Source organism: Zingiber officinale, chromosome 2B (genome assembly GCF_018446385.1).
Source record: "Zingiber officinale cultivar Zhangliang chromosome 2B, Zo_v1.1, whole genome shotgun sequence".
NCBI classification, from domain to species: Eukaryota; Viridiplantae; Streptophyta; class Magnoliopsida; order Zingiberales; family Zingiberaceae; genus Zingiber; species Zingiber officinale.
Genome location: NC_055989.1, coordinates 47,679,323 through 47,703,767, shown reverse-complemented (window position 1 = coordinate 47,703,767; position 24,445 = coordinate 47,679,323).

The window sequence follows — 24,445 nt, the reverse complement described above, 5'->3', positions numbered from 1 at the left end:
TATTGTAACACCCACAAATAGAAATTATAAGATAAGTATATGGGTGTTATTTGCCATAGAACATAAAAGAAAAAAGAATTAAAGAAAAGAAGAAATAAGAGAAATAAAAAGAAGAGGTGAAGGTTTGAACCTTGAACCTCCCACCAAGGATAGAAATAAAATTTATGTATGTTAACCACTAGGATAATGAATAATATGTGAAAGGGAAACGATGGGAATTGTAGTTGAAAGTAAAGTTAGAATTTAGTGAAGGAACAAAGGGAAAATCAAGTGGCTTTCTTCCCTTGTTTACCTCTTGGTTAAGAAAGAAAAGTAGCAAAAGACAAGTTGTCTTTCTCCCTTTCCTTCTCTATTTTCGTGGGGTTTAAGAGGGAAGTAAAGAGATGAATTTAGGGAAAGGAATGAAGACATATTCTCATTAAGAAAACACATGCATGAATTAAGAAGGAAGGGAAGCAAAGTTCATTTTGGTAACTTCCACCTACTTAGCATAAAAGGGAAAGGAACTAAAGGATTTCATTTTTTTTCCCTTCTCCCTCACCCTTGCCGAGACTAGCATCCTCCTCCCTCATCTCCACAAGCCAAGTTTAGGTTTCTTCCTAAGAGAAAACTAAACTACAAGAAGGAACCTTCAAGGTGTGCCTTTCCAAGCAAGAGAAATCGAAAGGAGTGCTAGAAGAAGAGGCTCCCTACTTCCTCTTCACCAAGGGTACCATTTCTTAAAGATTAACAAGTGATTTCTAGGTAAGCTTCCCCTCACCTGTGGTACAATAGTTTGCATGGTTTTTCATGGAGTTAGATCGCTTAAGAACCTAGGACTTGCCTTAAGACAATTTGGCCAAAAGAAGAAGAGGAGTTTAAGAAAATTGTAACTAGATATGCTTACTATTTTTCTTGTCGTATGTATTTTATGTAAAAGGTTAATATAAGGTTTCCATGCTAGAATAAATGATGAAAACTTAGATCCATAAGCTTTAAACTTTCGGCCAAACATGAACAAGAAGATTTGGTAAGTTTAAGACTCAAACTAAGCATGTTCCTTATTCTTGAATTATGATAATTATGTTGTTAACTTTTTCTCTTACTCGTATATTGTTGAAACTCCATTTTCATGCCCATGACTATTCGGCCATGTAAGAAGAAAAGGCTTAAGAGAGTTTTAAATTTAGGGCTAAGCATGCTAAGATTTTTCCTAAGACAAGGTATGAAGTTTTATGCCATGATTGTATGTTAGTTATAAATCCTACTTCATGCTTATAAGGATTCGGTTATGATGAGATTTGAAGTCTAGGAAAATTTAAACTAAGGCTAGGAAGCTCATGACTTTCTTTATAAAATAATATGAAACTAGTGGATGTTTTTATGGTTGTTTGTTGCATAGAATTTTGAGTACATGTAACTTTCGGCCACACTATGTTTTAAAGATAGTAGGTGTAGATTTGTAACTAAATTTATTCATGTTGCTCCTTGTTATGATGTCATGAAAATTGTGTAAGGTTTTCCATGCTTTTAGGCCATATGAAAAGTAAAAACCTAACTCACATGTTTCGGCCACCTTGGAATTAAAGGACTACAAAAACTTAGAACCTAACTTGTATATGTTCATGATGCTTCTTGTGGTAAGTACTATGATATATAGTTATGGTTCCATGCTCTTATGCCACTAGAAATGTAGTACATGTTTATTAGGGTTCGGCCAATAATAGTACAAAGGCCTAGAGAAAAATGTGAAACCAACATACAAATGTTCATGATGTTTTTTTTTGATAAGTACCATGAAATGTAGTTGTGATTCCTATGCTCTTATGTCACTAAAAATCTAGTTCTATGATTTATATATTTCGGCCACTACAAGTTTAAAAGCCTAGAGAAAACTTAGAACCCAACTTATATATGCTTATGATGCCTTGTGATATATGCTATGAAATGTAGTTGTGGTTACCATGCTCTTATGCCATTATAAACCTAATTCCATGAGTTGTAACTTTCGGCCACCTTGAGTTAAGGGGTCTAGGAAGCTTGGAATTTGAAACTAATAGGCTTATGTTGTTTCCCATGAAAAATGTATAAGATATTGGCTTAAGGTTCAACACTTCCATGCTACTTGTAACCTAGAAGGTGACATGTTAGGGTTCGGCCATGATAGGTTTGGGAGCTTAAGGAACATAGAAACCAAACTAAATATGCTTAAGTGGTTCCTTATGAAATATGATATGATATGAGTTTAGGGTTTACATGTTTGCATGTTACTTAGAACTTGTTTGCTCTACATGTAAGGTTTCGGCCATGAAGAAATAGAAACCTAGGAGGGCTTAAAAATTTAGGTTAACATGCTTATGACCTTTCATATGCTAGTATGTGAAGATATCATGAGATTTTTATATTTGTATGTTGTTTAGAGATCATGCCTCTATTCATGACTTTCGGCCATATAAGTTTAGTGACCTAGATGTACCTCACATGCTATGAATGAATTATGAGATGGTATTTAACGATTCTATGAATGGTTATGTCTTTTTATGATAAGTGATATGCTCCTTTATGTATGCTTATGATCCATGTATGTGCTATGTGCTCAATCATGCGTACTTTAGTATATGATAAAAATGATATGTTCATTATGCAAGCTTGTGTTTCATGCATGTGCTGTGTGCCAAATATGCATGCTTTATGATATGCTAAGTGATATGTTCATGATGTATGCTATGATTCATGCATGTGCTGTGTGCCCAAAAAAAAATGCATGTTTTATGATATGTCAAGAAACATGATATGCATGTAAGAATAAGAACTACGATATGTATGACATGCTACTTTACTTTATGTATGGCTTGTACCAAGGGTGGGCTCCATAAGCGCCCCGGGGTCGATGGACTAAGAAACGGGCCTCGTTAGGGATGGGCTCCTAAGTGCCCCTAGGTCGATGGACTAAGAAACGGGCCTAGTATTTAAGCCTTGTAGGGTTCAAGACTTGCTACCTTGGACCTACATAGGACGCGCGCATTTATGTATGTGGTACAAGCTGGGATCCCAATCATGTGGAGATTATGTTTAAGTATGTATTGTATAAGTTTTCAAAGACATGTTGCATATGTTGCATGATATATGTTTAGGACTTGACCTTGCTTATGCTTTATTATTATGCCATGATACTTTATGTTATGTATGATATGCCATGATATGCTGCTTGATATGTTGAAATTGTCTTTATACCATATGACTTGTGATTATATATGCTTTACGGTTTTTGTGAGTAGGAAAGGAACTTATTGTGCCATGAGTGCTCATATCTTACTTTCTTGTACCACAGATAAAGGCAAGGAATGTATGTACTAGGGGAGTAGCAGGAGGGCTTGAAGGATGTGTGCGATAGTGGACTGGCTAAAAGAAATGACCTACTTCCATTTAATAAGAAATTTGCCATGTTGATGTTTTTACTTTATGACTCCATGACTTTAAGTATGTGTTTGGTATTAAGATCCAAAATTTATGATAAGTATGCTATGCGGACCTTTTATGTCTATTGTGATTTTTAAGTAAGAAAAGAGTTTTTAAACTCTCTAAGTAAGACTTCCGCTGTGTTAAGTATGCAAGAGTCGTCAAGTAACCCCCGTCGCCTTAGCACGAGGGGCACGGCGTTACAGTTTGGTATCAGAGCCAGGTTAGCCTTTCCACTACACACATGTCAAGCCTCTATCCTGCCGCTCCAAGTAAGATTTTATATGCTTAATGTAAAATTTTGTTTTATATGTTTTAATATTCTGCATGTTTACTTATTCTTTGATTTTGTTTAATTTAATTTTTGTTAATGTCTTAATATTATGCTTGTTTACTTATTCATTGATTTAATTAATTTAATTTTTGTTAATATGTTAATATTTTGCATGTTTACTTATTTTTTGATTTAGTTTAATTTAATTTTTGTTAATGTCTTAATATTATGCTTGTTTACTTATTCATTGATTTAGTTAATTTAATTTTGTTAATGTGTTAATATTTTGCATGTTTACTTATTCTTTGATTTAGTTAATTTAATTTTTTTTTATGCTCTAATATTCTGCATGTTTACTTATACTTTGAATTAGGATAGGTATGCATGATGGTAGGATAGGAATAGTAATAACCTTATGACGGCGAATAGGGATAACAATAATTTGTTGTTGTTTAATGAAGATAAGCATGGCTAGGAGACGTACTAACCGAGCAGAGGAGACAATAACTCCACCAGATCTGACTCAGGTAGTCACCGACCTTCAACGCCAGATCACAGAACAACAGCAGTTGATCACGACTTTGATGGTTCAACAAGGAACCCCTACCACCCCACCAGTAATTCAGAATGCAGTGCCCGTTGTGCCATTAGTTGCACCAATACCACCGGTAGCCCCTGCCCCAGTGGTTCGACAGGAGACCTATTTGATTCAGTGGTTGAGACTTAAACCAGAGAACTTCTCTGGTACTTGCGAGCCGTGGGATGCCCAGGCCTGGTTCAAGACAGTAGAAAGCACCGTGGAACTTTTGGACTGGCCTGAATCAGAGAAGATCAAATGTGTATCTTTCTGCTTCTCCGGAGATGCGAGAATGTGGTGGGAATGAGTTAAAGCAAAGAGGCAAATTAATCTGATGAATTGGACGGACTTCGAGACAGAGTTCTTCGAATAATTCTTCCATACGCAAGTGACGAAACGGCATTACGACGAGTTTACCGAGTTCCGGCAAGGTGACTTATCAGTGAACGAAGCAGTAAAGCGCTTCAACCGTCAAGCACGCATTTGTCCTGAATTAGTGCGTACATAGAGAGAAAGGGTCAGATTGATGCTGAAGATGCTTCGACCCGAGATAGCACTGAACGTGGCCGGTGGAGTTAATAGGCCGCAGACCATAGAGGAATTAGTCAGCAGTGCACTGATTATGGAGCATTATCAGAAAGCAATGAAGGAGAATAAAGGACAGACACGAGCCGAGGGACAGAAACCTCAGAATACCAAAACAGGCTGGAAAGGAACTCCTACCGGAAAAAGGAAGCAGTGGGACAATGCAAAAGGTGGGTCGGTAAATAAGCAACCGAGATACCCCCAGTGTTCTATTTGTGGAAAGCTGCATTCCGGATTGTGTCACAAAGGTACACGAAAATGCTACAGTTGTGGACAGGAAGGACATTTGGCCAGAGACTGCCCTACTCAGTTGCAGGCACCATTCCAGCAGAACAATCAGAACAAGAGTGCCCCTTCACAACTACACCAGATGCAAACTGCTATAGAAGGGACTTCGATTAGCCAAGGGAGATTGGAAGCCCCGCCAGCAACGACGAATGCCAGGGTTTTTGCGATTACTGGTGAAGATACGGCGAACGCCTCTACTGTTGTTATAGGTCAGCCGCTTACCTCTAGCCAAAATACTAAAGTTCTGTTAAATACTGAATGCAAACCAGTGGTCGAGTCTATCGGGAAACCAAGAAACATTTCGTGTCATGGGGTCGAGACTATGTCCGAGCAACTCTCCACCCTGACCATAGCACCCACCTTATTCGACAATATATTAGAGAAGCAAACTAGTGACCAAAGCCTCCAAAGGATTAAACAAGAGATCTTAGAGGGAAAGAATGATGGATTTCGTACCGCGGACAACGGAATATTATACCTCAGAGATCGATTATGTATTCCTGAGGACCCGGAATTGCGAAGGAAGATATTAGAAGAAGCTCATTCAACGCCTTATGCAATGCATCCGGGATCCACCAAAATGTACCAAGATTTGAAAAAGAAATTCTGGTGGTCCGGTATGAAGAGAGATGTGGCTCAGTACATCAGTGCCTGCCTGACCTGTCAAAGGGTTAAAGCAGAACACCAGAGACCTGGAGGATTACTGCAGCCTGTCCAAATTCCGGAATGGAAATGGGAGGATATCTCTATGGACTTTATTTCAGGATTACCCAAGACAACAAACGGCTATGACGCTATATGGGTAATCGTGGATAGACTAACTAAATCCGCCCACTTTCTGGCAATTAAGATGACTCATTCAATTGAGCAGCTGGCTCAATTATATGTCAAGGAAATTATTAGACTACATGGGGTCCCTATGACCATCATCTCTGACAGAGATGGTCGTTTTGTTTCTCACTTTTGGTAATGTGTTCAAAGGGCTCTTGGTACAAAGCTATTATTCAGTACTGTCTTCCACCCTCAAACCGACGGACGGACAGAGAGGGTGAACCAAGTGCTGGAAGACATGCTACGGGCTTGTGCCTTGGACTTCAAAGGAAGTTGGTGCCGATATTTATGCTTAGCAGAATTTGCTTATAACAATAGCTACCAGGCTACTATTGGGATGGCACCCTACGAGGCTCTGTATGGTAGAAAATGCAGATCACCCATATGTTGGTATGAAGGCGGGGAAAAGAAAGAGATGGGATTTCAAACAAAGCTTATCGATAACACTACCCGTGTTATACAGAATATCCACCAAAGAATAGAAACTGCTCAAAGTCGACAGAAGAATTATGCAGATAAGCGACGAAGGCCATTGGAATTCAGTGTCGGAGACTCAGTATTCCTCAAGGTAGCTCCTATGAAGGGAGTAATGAGGTTCGGTAAGAAGGGAAAGCTAAGCCCGCGCTATGAGGGACCATACCAGGTTCTGAAAAGAATTGGCAAGGTAGCATATGAAATAGAGCTGCCTCAAGAGATGTCAGCCATTCATAACGTGTTCCACGTTTCGATGCTGAAGAAATGTATTCCAAACACAGGCCAAGTGATCGAACCACAGACGGTACAAGTGCAAGAGGACCTAACCTACGAGAGCCGACCAATTCAGATATTGGATCGAGACGTCAAAAGACTAAGGAACAAAGAAGTACCCTTAGTAAAGGTCCTATGGCAAAATCAACAGTACGAAGAAGCCACGTGGGAACGAGAAGATGATATGAAACAAAAGTATCCAGAGCTATTTTAAGTTTGAGGACGAACTTTCTATGAGGTATGGGGTACTGTAACACCCACAAAAAGAAATTATAAGATAAGTATATGGGTGTTATTTGCCTTAGAACATAAAAGAAGATGAATTAAAGAAATGAAGAAATAAGAGAAATAAAAAGAAGAGGTGAAGGTTTGAACCTTGAACCTCCCACCAAGGATAGAAATAAAATTTATGTATGTTAACCACTAGGATAATGAATAATATGTGAAAGGGAAACGATGGGAATTATAGTTGAAAGTAAAGTTAGAATTTAGTGAAGGAACAAAAGGAAAATCAAGTGGCTTTTTCCCTTGTTTACCTCTTGGTTAAGAAAGAAAAGTAGCAAAAGACAAGTTGTCTTTCTCCCTTTCCTTCTCTATTTTCGTGGGGTTTAAGAGGGAAGTAAAGAGATGAATTTAGGGAAAGGAATGAAGAGATATTCTCATTAAGAAAACACATGCATGAATTAAGAAGGAAGGGAAGCAAAGTTCATTTTGGTAACTTCCACCTACTTAGCATAAAAGGGAATGGAACTAAAGGATTTCATTTTTTTCCCTTCTCCCTCACCCTTGCCGAGACTAGCATCCTCCTCCCTCATCTCCACAAGCCAAGTTTAGGTTTCTCCCTAGGAGAAAACTAAACTACAAGAAGGAACCTTCAAGGTGTGCCTTTCCAAGCAAGAGAAATCGAAAGGAGTGCTAGAAGAAGAGGCTCCCTACTTCCTCTTCACCAAGGGTACCATTTCTTAAAGATTAACAAGTGATTTCTAGGTAATCTTCCCCTCACCTGTGGTACAATAGTTTGCATGGTTTTTCATGGAGTTAGATCGCTTAAGAACCTAGGACTTGCCTTAAGAAAATTCGGCCAAAAGAAGAAGAGGAGTTTAAGAAAATTATAACTAGATATGCTTACTATTTTTCTTGTGGTTTGTATTTTATGTAAAAGGTTAATCTAAGGTTTCCATGCTAGAATAAATGATGAAAACTTAGATCCATAAGCTTTAAACTTTCGGCCAAGCATGAACAAGAAGATTTGGTAAGTTTAAGACACAAACTAAGCATGTTCCTTATTCTTGAATTATGATAATGATGTTGTTAACTTTTTCTCTTACTCGTATATTGTTGAAACTCCATTTTCATGCCCATGACTATTCGGCCATGTAAGAAGAAAAGGCTTAAGAGAGTTTTAAATTTAGGGCTAAGCATGCTAAGATTTTTCCTAAGACAAGGTATGAAGTTTTATGCCATGATTGTATGTTAGTTATAAATCCTACTTCATGCTTATAAGGATTCGGTTATGATGAGATTTGAAGTCTAGGAAAATTTAAACTAAGGCTAGTAAGCTCATGACTTTCTTGATAAAATAATATGAAACTAGTGGATGTTTTTATGGTTGTTTGTTGCATAGAATTTTGAGTACATGTAACTTTCGGCCACACTAAGTTTTAAAGCAAGTAGGTGTAGATTTGTAACTAAATTTATTCATGTTGCTCCTTGTTATGATGTCATGAAAATTGTGTAAGGTTTTCCATGCTTTTAGGCCATATGAAAAGTAAAAACCTAACTCACATGTTTCGGCCACCTTGGAATTAAAGGACTAGGAAAACTTAGAACCTAACTTGTATATGTTCATGATGCTTCTTGTGGTAAGTACTATGATATATAGTTATGGTTCCATGCTCTTATGCCACTAGATATGTAGTACATGTTTATTAGGGTTCGGCCAATAATAGTACAAAGGCCTAGAGAAAAATGTGAAACCAACATACAAATGTTCATGATGTTTTTTTTTTATAAGTACCATGAAATGTAGTTGTGATTCCTATGCTCTGTTGTCACTAAAAATCTAGTTCTATGATTTATATGTTTCGGCCACTACAAGTTTAAAAGCCTAGAGAAAACTTAGAACCCAACTTATATATGCTTATGATGCCTTGTGATATATGCTATGAAATGTAGTTGTGGTTACCATGCTCTTATGCCATTATAAACCTAATTCCATGAGTTGTAACTTTCGGCCACCTTGAGTTAAGGGGTCTAGGAAGCTTGGAATTAGAAACTAATAGGCTTATGTTGTTTCCCATGAAAAATGTATAAGATATTGGCTTAAGGTTCAACACTTCCATGCTACTTGTAACCTAGAAGGTGACATGTTAGGGTTCGGCCATGATAGGTTTGGGAGCTTAAGGAACTTAGAAACCAAACTAAATATGCTTAAGTGGTTCCTTATGAAATATGATATGATATGAGTTTAGGGTTTACATGTTTGCATGTTACTTAGAACTTGTTTGCTCTACATGTAAGGTTTCGGCCATGAAGAAATAGAAACCTAGGAGGGCTTAAAAATTTAGGTTAACATGCTTATAACCTTTCATATGCTAGTATGTGAAGATATCATGAGATTTTTATATTTGTATGTTGTTTAGAGATCATGCCTCTATTCATGACTTTCGGCCATATAAGTTTAGTGACCTAGATGTGCCTCACATGCTATGAATGAATTATGAGATGGTATTTAACGATTCCATGAATGGTTGTCTTTTTATGATAAGTGATATGCTCCTTTATGTATGTTTATGATCCATGTATGCGCTATGTGCTCAATCATGCGTACTTTAGTATATGATAAAAATGATATGTTTATTATGCAAGCTTGTGTTTCATGCATGTGTTGTGTGCCCAAATATGCATGCTTTATGATATGCTAAGTGATATGTTCATGATGTATGCTATGATTCATGCATGTGCTGTGTGCCCAAAAAAAAATTGCATGTTTTATGATATGTCAAGAAACATGATATGCATGTAAGAATAAGAACTACGATATGTATGACATGCTACTTTACTTTATGTATGACTTGTACCAAGGGTGGGCTCCATAAGCGCCCCGGAGTCGATGGACTAAGAAACGGGCCACGTTAGGGATGGGCTCCTAAGTTCCCCTAGGTCGATGGACTAAGAAACGGGCCTAGTATGTAAGCTTTGTAGGGTTAAAGACTTGCTACCTTGGACCTACATAGGACGCGCGCATTTATGTATGTGGTACAAGCCGGGATCCCAATCATGTTGAGATTATGTTTAAGTATGTATTGTATAAGTTTTCAAAGACATGTTGCATATGTTGCATGATATATGTTTAGGACTTTACCTTGCTTATGCTTTATTATTATGCCATGATACTTTATGTTATTTATGATATGCCATGATATGCTGCTTGATATGTTGAAATTGTCTTTATACCTTATGACTTGTGATCATATATGCTTTACGGTTTTTGTGAGTAGGAAAGGAACTTACTGAGCCATGAGTGCTCATAGCTTATTTTCTTGTACCACCGATAAAGGCAAGGAATGGATGTACTAGGGGAGTAGCAGGAGGGCTTGAAGGATGTGTGCGGTAGTAGACTGGCTAAAAGAAATGACCTGCTTTCATTTAATAAGAAATTTGCCATGTTGATGTTTTACTTTATGACTCCATGACTTTAAGTATGTGTTTGGTAATAAGATCCAAAATTTATGATAAGTATGCTATGTGGACCTTTTATGTCTATTGTGATTTTTAAGTAAGAAAAGGGTTTTTAAATTCTCTAAGTAAGACTTTCGCTGTGTTAAGTATGCAAGAGTCGTCAAGTAACCCCCGTCGCCTTAGCACGAGGGGCGGGGCATTACAGTTATAACCATGTCACATTATTTAGCACATATGTTAATGTGTGCTATTATTGTATGTGATGTATGTGTAGTTTAATCATAATTAGGTCTCTTTTAAATATGCCTACAAAAGTTTGGTACACACTTCTAGTTCGATCAATTGTAGTCAGGTTTTGCCAAAGCAAAGTGACTCAATTTATCTTGCTAGAGTGCGACAGGATAATTGTGATGTCCGACTACTAAACTTTGGGTGTTACTTAACTAAGTTATCTCAATTATGTTGAGAACTTAGAGGCATATCCCATACGATGAAATTCAAATTATACTAGTCTTGGGTGATTAGCCAAAGTTAACTCAAGATGGGTTATAATATGGATTTCATAAGATGGGAAAAAGAACAAATAGACTTGTTCACCTAATGATACAAGAGTTTCATATGATGTAATTGGTAAATGTTGCCTACCTATGTTATAATAAGTTTTAGGCGATTAGCCAAAGCTAACTCAAGATGAGGTATAATATAGATGTTGTCCCACATGAATGTTATCGCAATTGGATTTGGAGCTAGTAGTGCGGGTCAAACCATATCCATGACTTGGTCCTACCAAAGCTTTGCAATTCGATGGGAGAATCATTTAATTAAAGGCCTAATTAAATGATCTAAATATGATACTTATTTCTATAATTTATTTTTGTAGATCACCATGTCATCAAATACGTCAAATACACTCTCTCTATAGTATGTCCTTGATAAGGACAAGCTCAATGGAGATAATTTCTTAAATTGGTACAGAAACTTGAGAATAATTCTTAAGCAAGAAAGAAAACCGTACATCCTAGAGTAGCCCATTCCTGAGACACTCCCCACTAATGCCACTAGAGCCAATAAGGATGCTTATAAGATGCACCAAGATGATGTATTAGATGTATCATGCCTTATGCTTGCCACCATGAACTTTGAGCTTCAGAAGTAACATGAGAATATGGATGCCTATGATATGGTTGAATATCTTAGACAACTATATCAAGGATAAGCAAGGCATGAGAGATTCGAGATCTCTAAGGTTCTATTTCAATGCAAGATGTAAGAGGGAAGTGTCGTAGGGCCTTATGTGCTTAAAATGATCGAGTATATGGAGAACCTACAATGATTGGGTTTTCCATTGGGCCAAGAATTGGCCACTGACCTTATTCTATAGTAGTTGCCTAAAAGCTATAGCCAATTTGTCATGATCTATAACATGAATAAAATTGACAAGTCATTGCCTGAGATGTTAAGCATGTTGAGAACTGCTGAACTCAACCTTAAGAAGGCAAAGCCTAGCACCATTTTGTTGGTACCAAATGGAAAAGGCAAATGGAAGCCCAAAGGTAAGGGTAAGACACAAGCCAAAGGAAAATGCAAGACTCGAGCATTGAAACCCAAAGGTGGGATTGTTAAGGAAGGAACCTAGTTCCACTATGGTGAAAATGGATACTAGAAGTGAAACTACAAGTTGTACCTAGAGGAAGTGAAAAGGAAGAGAAGTGAGACTTCTACCTAAGGTATAAATGTTATATAAGTCAATCTATCTATTTCTTCTATATGGGTATTAGATATCAGGTGTGCATGTCACATTTGTACTAATGCGTAGGGGCTAAGAAATAGTAGATCTTTGACAAAGGGAGAAGTGGACCGATTAGTAAGTAATGGTGCAAGAATTGCTGCTATACCTATAGGAACATATTCCTTATCTTTGCCCACTAGGCTTGTTTTAGAACTTAAAGAGTGTTGTTATGTGCCTGCCTTAACTAAGAACATTATCTTTATTTCTTGTTTGGACAAGAATGGATTCTCATTTATAATAAAGGACAAATGTTGTTCCATTTATTTCAATGAAATGTTTTATTATAGTGCACATCTCGTGAATGGACTCTATGTTCTAGACTTTAACAATCCAATCTATAACATAAATACCAAACAGTTCAAGTTTAATGATTTGAGCCAAACATATCTCTGGCATTGTTGCTTAGGTCACATAAATGAGAGTAGCAAAACTCAACTCCATAAGGATGGACTTTTGGACTTATTTGATTTTCAATTATATGAGGTATGTGAATCTTGTCTTCAAGGCAAGATGACAAAGACTCCATTTAGTGGACATAGTGAAAGAGCTAATGACTTGCAAGGACTCATACATACTGATGTATGTGGCCCTTTTAGAATAGCAGCAAGGGGAGGCTATATTACTCCATTACCTTTGCTGATGATTTCAGTAGGTATGACTACGTGTATTTGATGAGACACAAGTCAGAATCCTTAGAAAAGTTTAAAGAATTCAAGAATAAAGAACAAAACCAACTTGGAAAGAGTATTAAGATGCTTCAATCAGATCGAGATGGTGAATACCTTAGCCAAGAGTTTCATGACCATCTGGTTGAGTGTGGGATCATATCTCAACTTACATCACATAGAACACCATAATCGAATGACGTATTAGAAAGGAGAAATCATACTTTATTAGATATGGTATGATTGATGATGAGTCAAACATATCTTCATACTTCCTTCTAGGGATATGCTCTAGAGACGACCACTTTCACACTTAACCGCATTCCATCTAAGGTTTTCATAAAGACATCATATACGATATGGACTGGGAAGAGTCCCAAGATGTCTTTCATGAATATTTGGGGTTATGAGGCTTAGTTCGACATAAGTCTCAGATAAGCTATGACCTAAATCAAACAAGTGCTATTTTTTAGGGTATCCTAAAGAAACAAAGGGATATTACTTTTATAATCCCACACAAGGCAAAGTGTTTGTTGCCAGAACTAGTGTCTTTCTAGAAAGAAAATTTGTTTCTAGAAAAACTAGTGGGAGTAAAGTCAATCTTGAAGAAATTCAAGATACACAAACTAGCACTGACACCTTGAGGGAAATTGAACAGGAACCACAAGATCTTGTGGATCATGATTTTGTTACACCATAAAAAGTTGTGAAGCAACAACCTGTTCAAGTAGCACAAGCTCTACGCAGATATGATAGAACCCATCGTCAATCTGAGAGATATTCTTTTCTCTTGTCTGACGACGGTGATGTAATGATTTTTGGTCTCAACGAGCCTACATCTTATCAGGAAGCTATACAAGACTCAGATTCATAGAAATGGCTAGAGGCCATGAGATCTAAAATAGAATCCATGTACACTAACCAAGTATGGACTTTGCTTAATCCGCTTGAAGGGATCAAACCCATTGGGTGTAAGTGGATCTTCAAGGTGAAGACTGACATGGATGGTCATATGCATACCTATAAAGGTAGATTGGTGGCTAAAGGATTCAAGCAGATTCATGGTATAGACTATGATGAAACCTTTTCGCCAGTTGCGATGCTTAAGTCTATTCAGATTCTACTTGCTATTACAGCTTACTATGATTATGAGATCCGACAGATGGATGTCAAAACTATATTTCTTAATGGAAATCTACTCTAGGATGTGTACATGACATAACTTGGGGGTTTTGTCGATTTAGAGCATGCTGGAAAGGTATGTAAGTTGCAACGATCTATTTATGGATTAAAGCAAGCTTCTAGAAGCAAGAATCTTTGATTGGATGATGCAATCAAAGCGTTTGATTTCATCAAGAATGAAGATGAACCTTGTGTCTACAAGAAGATTAGTGGGAGCACAGTCATGTTTCTCATATTGTATGTAGATTACATACTTCTCATTAGAAATGATATCCCTGTTGGTGCAATTGACCCAAATTTGATCGGTATGATCATGGTTTTGATGTGTGTGTCAAAGAGTGTAAGTTAGGCTTTCATATTGTTTTGATATGTTTTTGAGTCATGCTGGACTTGGTGAAACACACATGAGGAGCTTGGCGTAGCTACGCTTGGGAAGCCCATCCTATGGCTCGGGTCCATGAGATCGGTGAAGGATGGTGCATCCGAGGGACCGTGGAGGTGGAGCAACGGAGTGAAGCCGAAGGAAGCGGACTTCAAGGCAACGTGAAGGATAACACGGAGAGGAGCCGTGGGCTCGTGTGCATCTGAGGGATGAAGGCCGAGGAAGAGGGCTTCTAGGGCAAATCCAAAGAGAATGAGTGTGAGTGTGTAACCGGGACCAGTCGATTGCTGGAAGTTGCAGTCGACTGGTCCAATCGACTCTATAGTCGACTGGGAGTGAACAGAAGCATTCTGTTTGCTCAACCAGCAGCGACCAGTCGACTGGTACATTTACGAGTCGATTGGTACTTTTACGAGTTGATTGGTAAGTAGTCGTTGGCACTATGAAGTAGCCGTTGGCACTATGAAGTAGCCATTGGCTACCTCCAATGGTAGCACCAGTCGACTGATGGAAGTGCCAGTCGACTGGTGCCGAGATGAGTTGATTTGTTGATCAACTCTCTCTTCTTATTTATAGGAAGCTTTGGGTCAAGAAGGAGGTTACTCATGCTTGTTGAATAACTCCTAAGTCTTTGCCCAAAGCTTCGAAGTCCACTCTACCTCTCCAAACCTAAGTCCCATCTTGTAAGAGGAAGAGAGCTTTGTGAGAGGTTGTACTCCACTGAGAAGGAGTAAGATCTAGCCGGAGATTACTGGGGATTAATCCACCGAAGGATCAAGGGTTCGTCCACCTCAAGGACACGCCGTGGAGTAGGAGGAAGCAATCTTCGAACCACGTAAAGGATTTGTGTTAGCATTTATGTTCCTTCTTGTTTGTTTTCATTGTTTTAATATATTTCTCTTGCGCACTAACATCTTGTAGAGAAGCGATTGAAATTGGGGGTGGCCTAGCTATCAATCCCCCCCTTCTTGTCGACCACCGATCCCCTACAAGTGGTATCAGAGTGAGGACGCCCTTCAACGGACTAATCGCCGGGAAGAGCACTTCATCAAAATGGTTGGTTCAAGCATCCATCCACTCAAATTCGAAGGAGAATTCTCTTGGTGGAAAAAGAGAATGGAGGTATTTTTCGATACCGATTTTGATATTATGCTAATTATGGAAAATGGTTTCGAGATACCTAGGGATGAGAACAACATGATAATCATCAAAGAAAGATGGAGAAAAAGGAAGAGCACTTAGCAAACTCAAAGGCTTTGCATCACCTACTAAACATTCTTCCTCAACAAGAAATAACAATGATTGGAAACTACACAATTGCCAAGGATTTGTCGGAAAAGCTAGTAGAGCTTCATAAAGGCACATCGGAAGCAAAATTGGCAAGAAGAGATCTCCTTCAAACTCAACTCAACAATGTGAAACTTGAAAAAGGAGAATAGGAGATAAGGTATCTACACTTCATTCTAAGATTAAGGAAATTTTGAATGGACTAACAAGTGTAGGTGAGACACTCTCAAATCGAGACATAATGATGAAAGCCACCAATGCTTTTCCAAGAACCACAACTTGGAGCTCAATTGTAGATTCATTCTACATCTCAAGGGATCTAGAGAAATCCTCTATAGATGAATTCTTCTCAACAATGGAGCTCCATGAAACTACAGTTGAAGGGCTAGATGGAGAAGGCCATACATCAAGAGGAGTAGTCCTTGCGGCAAACAAGGGAAAGGGTAAGAAGAAGAAGTCTTCATCCCTACCATCCTCCGACTCCGAAGAATCAAGTGCCTTAATGGATGGCGATCAAGAGGCGTATATGGTAAGGAAAATGAGAAGGGCATTTAAAAAGTTTTCAACTAACAAATCTCATTCTAGGAAAAGCTCAAGAAGCAAAAGTAGAGCAAGGAGGGTTATTTGCTACAATTGCCAAGGAGAAGGGCACATGAGGGATGAATGCCCTCTCTTTAAGAAGAAAGAAGAAAGGAAGAAGGAAGAGAAGAGGAAGTCAAAAGAAAAAGAGAAGAAGGTCAAAAACCTAAAAGCAACATGGGATGATCCATCATCATTGGAGGAAGAAGAGCACCATGTGTCCCATTTTTCTCTAATGGGAATTGACAATGTAGCCTCCACCTTATCTGAACAAGAAGAAGGAAGGAGCTCAAGTCAAGATGAAGAAGGAAGCTCAAGTGAAGGTGGAGGTCAAAACATCAGATTTGGATGTCTTGGTAAGTGAGGTATATAATCTTCCTCCTCATGTTTTAATTAAGATTATTAAAAGTAAAATGAGGATTTGTTCAAGGCAAAAAGGAAAAATAAGTCCTTAAAAAATGATATTGTTTTCCTTGAAGAAAAATTAGAATCCATGTGTTCTAAGGACAATGATATGCATGCTTCTTCTATAAATTCAAATGATTCATGTTTATTAGAATAAAATACGGCTTTAAGGGAAAAAGTAGAATACCTTACCAATGCCCTTACAAAATTTGAAATTGGATCCAAAACTCTAAACATGATAATTGGGAGCCAAAGGGCAGGTTTCAACAAAAAGGGTTTAGGGTATAAGAGTCCAATAATGAAAAAGCCTATCATTGTCTAATTGCTAGGGGGCAACCCAATACAAAGATCATAGATAAGAAATGGATTCCTAAGGAGTATTTGGCAAACCCAATTAAGAAAAATCTCTATTGGGTACCAAAATCAATCCTCAAAGGTTAGAGGATTTTGGGTTAGTCAACCAGAGAAATCATAATTCAAATTTTTGAAAAATGGTTGACTTGAGACCTTAAGGGGGAGCACTTAGCCTTGATAGAAATTCATGATAAAGAGGGCTAAGTAAAGGTTACCTTTATCTCACAATAACTTGCATTATTTTCCAAACATAGATGTGAGATGATAGGATGATACAAATAATTCACTTATGCTTATGACATTTTAATGAGTTATGAAATATATAATTTTTTTGTGATCATAGGCCAACTATGGGGAAAGCAAATGTTTAATTAATGGACATCTTTCCCATAGATCATAGTTGGATATTTTAAATATTTTAAAAATAATTCTATGTTTTACTTACTGTGGTATAGTTATTTTGAAACACATGAATTCAAAACAAGTTTTCAAATTGATACAAACTTGAGTGATTTTCAAGGTGTTTGAGTTTTTAATCAAAACTTCAAAAATATGATGCATTTTCATGAAAATATATTTTTCCTAGTTAAAGGACATTAAAAAAATATGTTTTCAAAATTTCATGATTTTTCAAATTTTTTGGAATTTTCTATGCATTTATGAAGTTGGCTTCAAAAGGTTGGAATTCGAATTGGCAATGTGCCAGTCGACTGCAACAGATGGCACTCGACTAGTAGCTACTTTCCAGCACTTTCGGAAGCTGGTTTTGGGTATTTTTAAGTCCACATTCATACCTTGGTATATGTACTTGTTTGGTACAATTTTTGATGGTGTCAAAGGTGGAGAAATGACTGTCAAAGGGGGAGAAATGGGAAGGTTTAAGTAAGAAACCTAATTGTGTGTATGTGTAAAACTTGAAAATTATGGTTGAGAGCATATGTTAAGGGGGAGCTTGGGTTTTATGCTTCATGTTTAAATATTGCTTGTAATTTTCAAAGTTATCATTTGTGTCTAACTTAAACATATTGCCACACATTAAAAAGGGGGGATTGTTGGTGAAATCGACCCAAGTTTGATCGATACGATCATTGTTTTGATGTGTGTGTCAAAAAGTTTAAGTTACGATTTCATATTGTTTTGATATGTGTTTGAGTCATATAGGACTTGGTGAAACACACATGAGGAGCTTGGTGCGGCTAAGCTTGGGAAGCTCATCCTATAGCTTGGGTCCATGAGATTGGTGAAGGATGGTGCATCCGAGGGACCGCAGACGAGGAGGAACAGAGTGAAGCCGAAGGAAGCGGACTTTAAGGCAACATGAAGAATGACACGAAGAGGAGCCGTAGGCTCGGGTGCATCTGAGGGACGAAGGCCGAGGAAAAGGGCTTCAAGGGAAACTCCGGAGAGGATGAGTGTGAGTATGTAACCGGGACCAGTCGACTACTAGAAGTTGCAGTCGACTGATCCAGTCGACTATGCAGTTGACTGGGAGCGAATAGAAGCATTCTGTTCGCTCAGCCAGTAGTGACCAGTCAACTGGTACTTTTACCAGTCGACTGGTAAGTAGCTGTTGGCAAACCGTTGGCACTGCGAAGTAGTCGTTGGCTACCTCCAACAATAGCACTAGTTGACTGATGCAAGTTCCAGTCGACTGATGCCGAGATGAGTTGATTTGTTGATCAACTCTTTCCTCTTATTTATAGGAAGCTTTGGGGCATGAAGGAGGTTACTCATATTTGTTGAATAACTCCTAAGTCTTTGCCCAAAGCTTCCAAGTCCACTCTTCCTCTCCAAACCAAAGTCCCATCTTGCAAGAGGAAGAGAGCTTTATGAGAGGTTGTACTCCATCGAGAAGGAGTAAGATCTAGTCGGAGATTATCGGGGATTGATCCACTGGAGGATCAAGCGTTCGTCCACCTCAAGGACACGCTGTGGAGTAGGAGCAAGCAATCTTCGAACCACATAAAGGATTTATAGCCGACCACCGATCCCCTACAATCCCTAATCTTTAGTCACTGAAGACTTGGCTTGGCAATTGTTTCTCAATGAATGACTAAGGTGAAATAGCCTACATTTTAGGCATCAAGATCTATAGAGATAGATCTAAGAGATTGCTTGGTCTAAGTCAGAGTACATATATTAACAAGGTGCTTAAACATTTTGCCATATAAAATGTAACGCCCGCCCTCCCTGCTAACCATAAGGGACGGGGCTACGATACTCTACATACATATTACAGCGGAAGACTTAAAATAATTTTTCTTAGATTAATAAAACTTTTCTTTTGTTTTCATATCCGAACTACACTAATATGGTTTCCATAACATGATAACAAGATAAATAGAAACATAACATTAAGTCACCCATTTAGTACTACAATTTATGAAACCAAAGCGTAATTCTTGAAAGTTCTTAAAGCAGGTTCTTATTTGGTTGCCTAGCCACAGCCACACACATCTTCTTGCCTCTCCTGCTGCTCCTTTAGCACATCCAGCTTTTTCCTTTATCTGTGGTACAAGGAAAGTAAGCTATGAGTACTCATGGCTCAGTAAGTCCCTTTCCTACTCACTAAAACCGAAAATCATCACATGATCAAAGAATATCTCAACATAACATGATCTCAACTAGTCATGACATAACATATCATACTCTTTAAGCATATCATGCAACATAACAAAATCATAACTAGTCATGGCATATCATCTCTTAAAGCATAGCATGATACATAACCTAATCATATCTAATCATGGCATATCATAGCATCATCATAAGGTAGCATGGCATATCAAGGATAGCATGAAACATAACATAATCATATCTAATCATGACATATCATAAATCATAGCATCATCACAACATGATCATAAGGTATATGCAATATGATTTTGAAAACATGTATCCGAAAAACATGTGTATGTCTCATGATCTTTAAAATTATTTCTTCTTACATATATACTTGAACATAATCTCAACTTAAAGGGGATCCCGGCTATGTACCACTTACATATTGCGTGCAACCTATGTAGGTCCAAGGTAGCAAGTCTTGAACCCTACAAGGAAAACATACTAGGCCCGATTCTTACTCCATCGACCTAGGGGCACTTAGGAGTCGATCCCTAACGAGGCCCGAGTCTTATTCCATCGACCCCGGGGCGCTTATGGAGCCCACCCTTGGTACAAGCCACATAAAGTAAAGTACATGTCATACTTATAAATATCATACATCATAAAAACATGCATCACTTAGGCACACATCATATCATAAAAGTATGCATCACTTAGGCATACATCATGTCATAAAAGTATACATCAGTTAGGCATACATCATATCATAAAAAGTATGCATCACTTAGGCATACATCATGTCATAAAAGTATGCATCACTTAGGCATACATCATATCATAAAGGTATGCATCACTTAGGCATACATCATATCATAAAGGTATGCATCACTTAGGCATACATCATGTCATAAAAGCATGCATATTTTCACCACATAGCATATCATAAAAACATGAATATTTTCACCACATAGCATATCATAAAAACATGCATATTTCTATCCACATAGCATATCATAAAAGCATGCATATTCTAAGCACATAACATATCATCAAAGCATGCATATTTCTAAGCACATATCATATCATGGAAAGTATAAATCACAAGCATACATGTTTAAGCATAAGGGTGTATCATGTGATTATACTAACATAAGAAACATGGTAACATAGTTAACTTGGGTTCTAAGCTTCCTAATCCCTTGGGTTCTTATCATGGCCGAACCCCCTTAGATCTCAATTTAGGTAAAAACAACCTCCAAGCATGTGGAACCTAAATTATCATTACATCAATTTCATAGGAAGCATTATAAGCATGATTAACTTGGTTTCTAAGTTCTCCAAGTCCCTAAACTCATGTGGCCGAAACCTATCAGGTGTGAAACAAGGTCTCAAATGTCATGAAAGCATGGAAACCTTAAACCATATTTATAGCATTTTTTCCAAGTAACATAGTAAGCACATTTGAGCTGGTTACTAAGTTCTTCAAGCCCTTAACATATGTCATGGCCAAACTTTTAACAAGTATTCCTTAGGGCTAAAAACAAGTATACAAGCATGTGAACTTGAACTAACATCATGTATAAATTCATAATAAAACATCATACAATAGGTATGGCCGAAACCTACCCTAGCCTCATTTAGGTCACTTAATAACACATAGCATGAGAACTTTGGTTTTCTACTTATCATATTTCATGTAGTGTGACATAAGCATATTTAATTTTTGTTCTAGGGGTTCTGGGGCATCTATCCCTTCATGGCCGAAACATACAATGTTCCATTTAGGTCATGGAAAAATTATACAAGCATGTGACACAATCAACATATTATCATATTTCCATAAGAAGCATTTTTAACACCATTGGTTTCAATTCTAAGGCTTCTAGGTCTTTTAAAACCTACTTGGCCGAGACTCATCAGTGTATAAATTTGCTTCAAATAGCCTAAAAGCATAAGAAGTCATACAAGTTTCATAGCATATATAAAGACAAGCATAATAAACATACATGTGAATTGTGTCTTAGGCTTCCTAGGTTTCTTTCCCTTTTTCTTTTATTTTTCCTCGTGGCCGAAACCTACCAATCCCTAAACTAGGTTTTAAGTGGCCTAAAGCATGGAAAACCTAAGTAAGTTTCATGGTAAAAATTACTAAGAACATTATATACAAAGTTGGTTCATAAACAAGCTAAGACCCTTGTGATCTTACATGTAATATATCATGTAACTAAATTTTCTATACTCTAATTAAGCATAAAAGCATCAAACAACTTCCATATCATAATATTACAGAGGTCTTGAGCATGTTAAAATTTTGTTTAAGCTTTTCTAAGCTATCCATCTTATCATGGCCGAAAATCTAAAATAAGAGTTCATAAATTTCTAGCAATATTCAACATGCAATTCTTTAAGAGAACTCTATATTCTATCATACAAACATGGTTACTTAAATTTAAAGGTCTTCCTAACCCTAAGCCCTTTTCTTGGCCGAAACATATGAGTGGATTTCTTTTGGTTCCAAGTAACTTTCAAGCAAGAAAACCAATAAAAGACCCTTAGTAGTTCATGGGGGAAATCTTGTACTAGTTTGGTTAAACAATGATTTCTCTAACCTTTTGAAAATATTATTGGCCGAAATTCTAGGGTTAAGTACTCCTCTGATCAAGCATCATATAGGTATAAAAATATGAAGGAAAAACCTTCCTACATAGCATAGAAAAATATCATGAAATGAGGACTTGTTTAAACCTTCCTAGATTTGAAAAACTCTTCTTTGGCCGAATTTTCTTAAATTCTTTTCTAGGTTTATTAATCCTCATAAAATCCGAAAATCACATAAAAAGCCTTGTACCACAGGTGAGGGGAAGCATACATCCTTTTCGCTTGTGGATCTAAGGTGTGGTGATGGAAGAAGTAGCCTCTTCTTCTAGTTCCCTTCCCTTGATTCCCTTGCTAAGTCCTCCTTGTATCTTAGGCTTTCTTAGGAGAAAACCTTGGCTTGGGGGCCGAAAATGGAGGAGAGGGGACTGAGGGTTCGGTGAGGGAGAGGAGAGAATGAGAAAAATGAGAGAAAATAGAATTTTCCCTTTACATATTCTCTTTTATGTTAAGGGGAAAGAGGTCGCAAACTTGGTTTTTGCTTTCCTTCTCCCTTAGCCTTTTTTTTCTATTTTCTTTTATTTATTTTATTTTCTAATTTATTCTCATCATTCATGATGAAACAAGGGGGAATGAATCCCCTTAATTCTTCATTTAAGGTCACGGCAAGAGAGGGAAAAGAGAGAGGAAGGAAGGAAGGCAAGTTGTCTTTCTCTTGCTCTTTTCTTGTTTTCTCTTCTTAGATCTTTACTCCTATCTTTATCATGCATTCCCTTTCCTTGCTATCAATATCTTCTCTCTATCCCAATTGGTTTCTACTAATTAATTCTATAAATTATAGTATAAGAGGTTCAAGGTTCAATCCTTGACCTCTTCTTCTTTTTATTTCATTTTATTTCTTTTTTCTTTAACTCACTTCTTATTATTTTTCTAAGGCAAAATTCATCATTCTCTTATTTATCTTAAAAGCTTAGTGGGTGTTACAGTACCCCGTACCTCATAAAAAGTTCGTCCTCAAACTTTAAAATAGCTCCGGGTACTTTTGTTTCATATCGTCCTCGCGTTCCCAGGTGGCTTCTTCAAATCGTTGATTCCGCCATAGGACCTTTACTAAGGGTATTTCTTTGTTCCTTAACCTCTTGACTTCTCGGTCCAAGATTTGAATAGGTCTACTTTCGTAACTTAGGTCCTCTTGAACCTGTACCGACTGTGGCTCAATCACTTGATCTGTGCTGGGAGTACACTTCTTGAGCATCGATACATGGAACACATTGTGAATGGCTGCCATGTCTGGAGATAGTTCTAGTCTGTATGTGACTTGGTCCACTCTTTCTAAAATCCGATATGGTCCTACGTATCGTGGGCTTAACTTGCTCCTCTTTCCGTGTAACGCCCGCCCACCCTGCTAACCCTAAGGGGCGGGGTTACGATACTCTACGTACATATTACAGCGGAAGACTTAAAAATCATTTTTCTTGGTTTAATAAAAACTGAACTACACTAATATGGTTTCCATAACATGATAACAAGTTAAATAAAAACATAACATCAAGTCAACCATATAGCAATACAATATATGAAACCAAAGTGTAATTCTTAAAAGTTCTTAAAGCAGGTTCTTATTTGGTTGCCTAGCCACTGCCACACACATTTCCTTGCCTCTCCTGCTGCTCCTTTAGCTCATCCAGCTTTTTCCTTTATCTGTGGTACAAGGAAGGTAAGCTATGAGCACTCATGGCTCAGTAAGTTCCTTTCCTACTCACTAAAACCAAAAAGCATTACATAATCAAAGAATATATCAACATAACATAATCTCAACTACTCATGGCATAACATATCATACTCTTTAAGCATATCATGCAACATAACAAAATCATAACTAGTCATGGCATATCATCTCTTAAAGCATAGCATGAAACATAACATAATCATATCTAATCATGGCATATCATCTCTTAAAGCATAGCATGAACCATATCATAGTCATATCTAATCATGGCATATCATAAATCATAGCATCATCACAACATGATCATAAAGTATATGCAATATGATTTTGAAAACATGTATCCGAAAAACATGTGTATGTCTCATTATCTTTAAAACCATTCCTTCTTACATATATACTTGAACATAATATCAACATATTCAGGGCCCCCGCTTGTACCATACATACATAACATAAATGCGCGCGTCCTAAGTATATCCAAGGTAGCAAGTC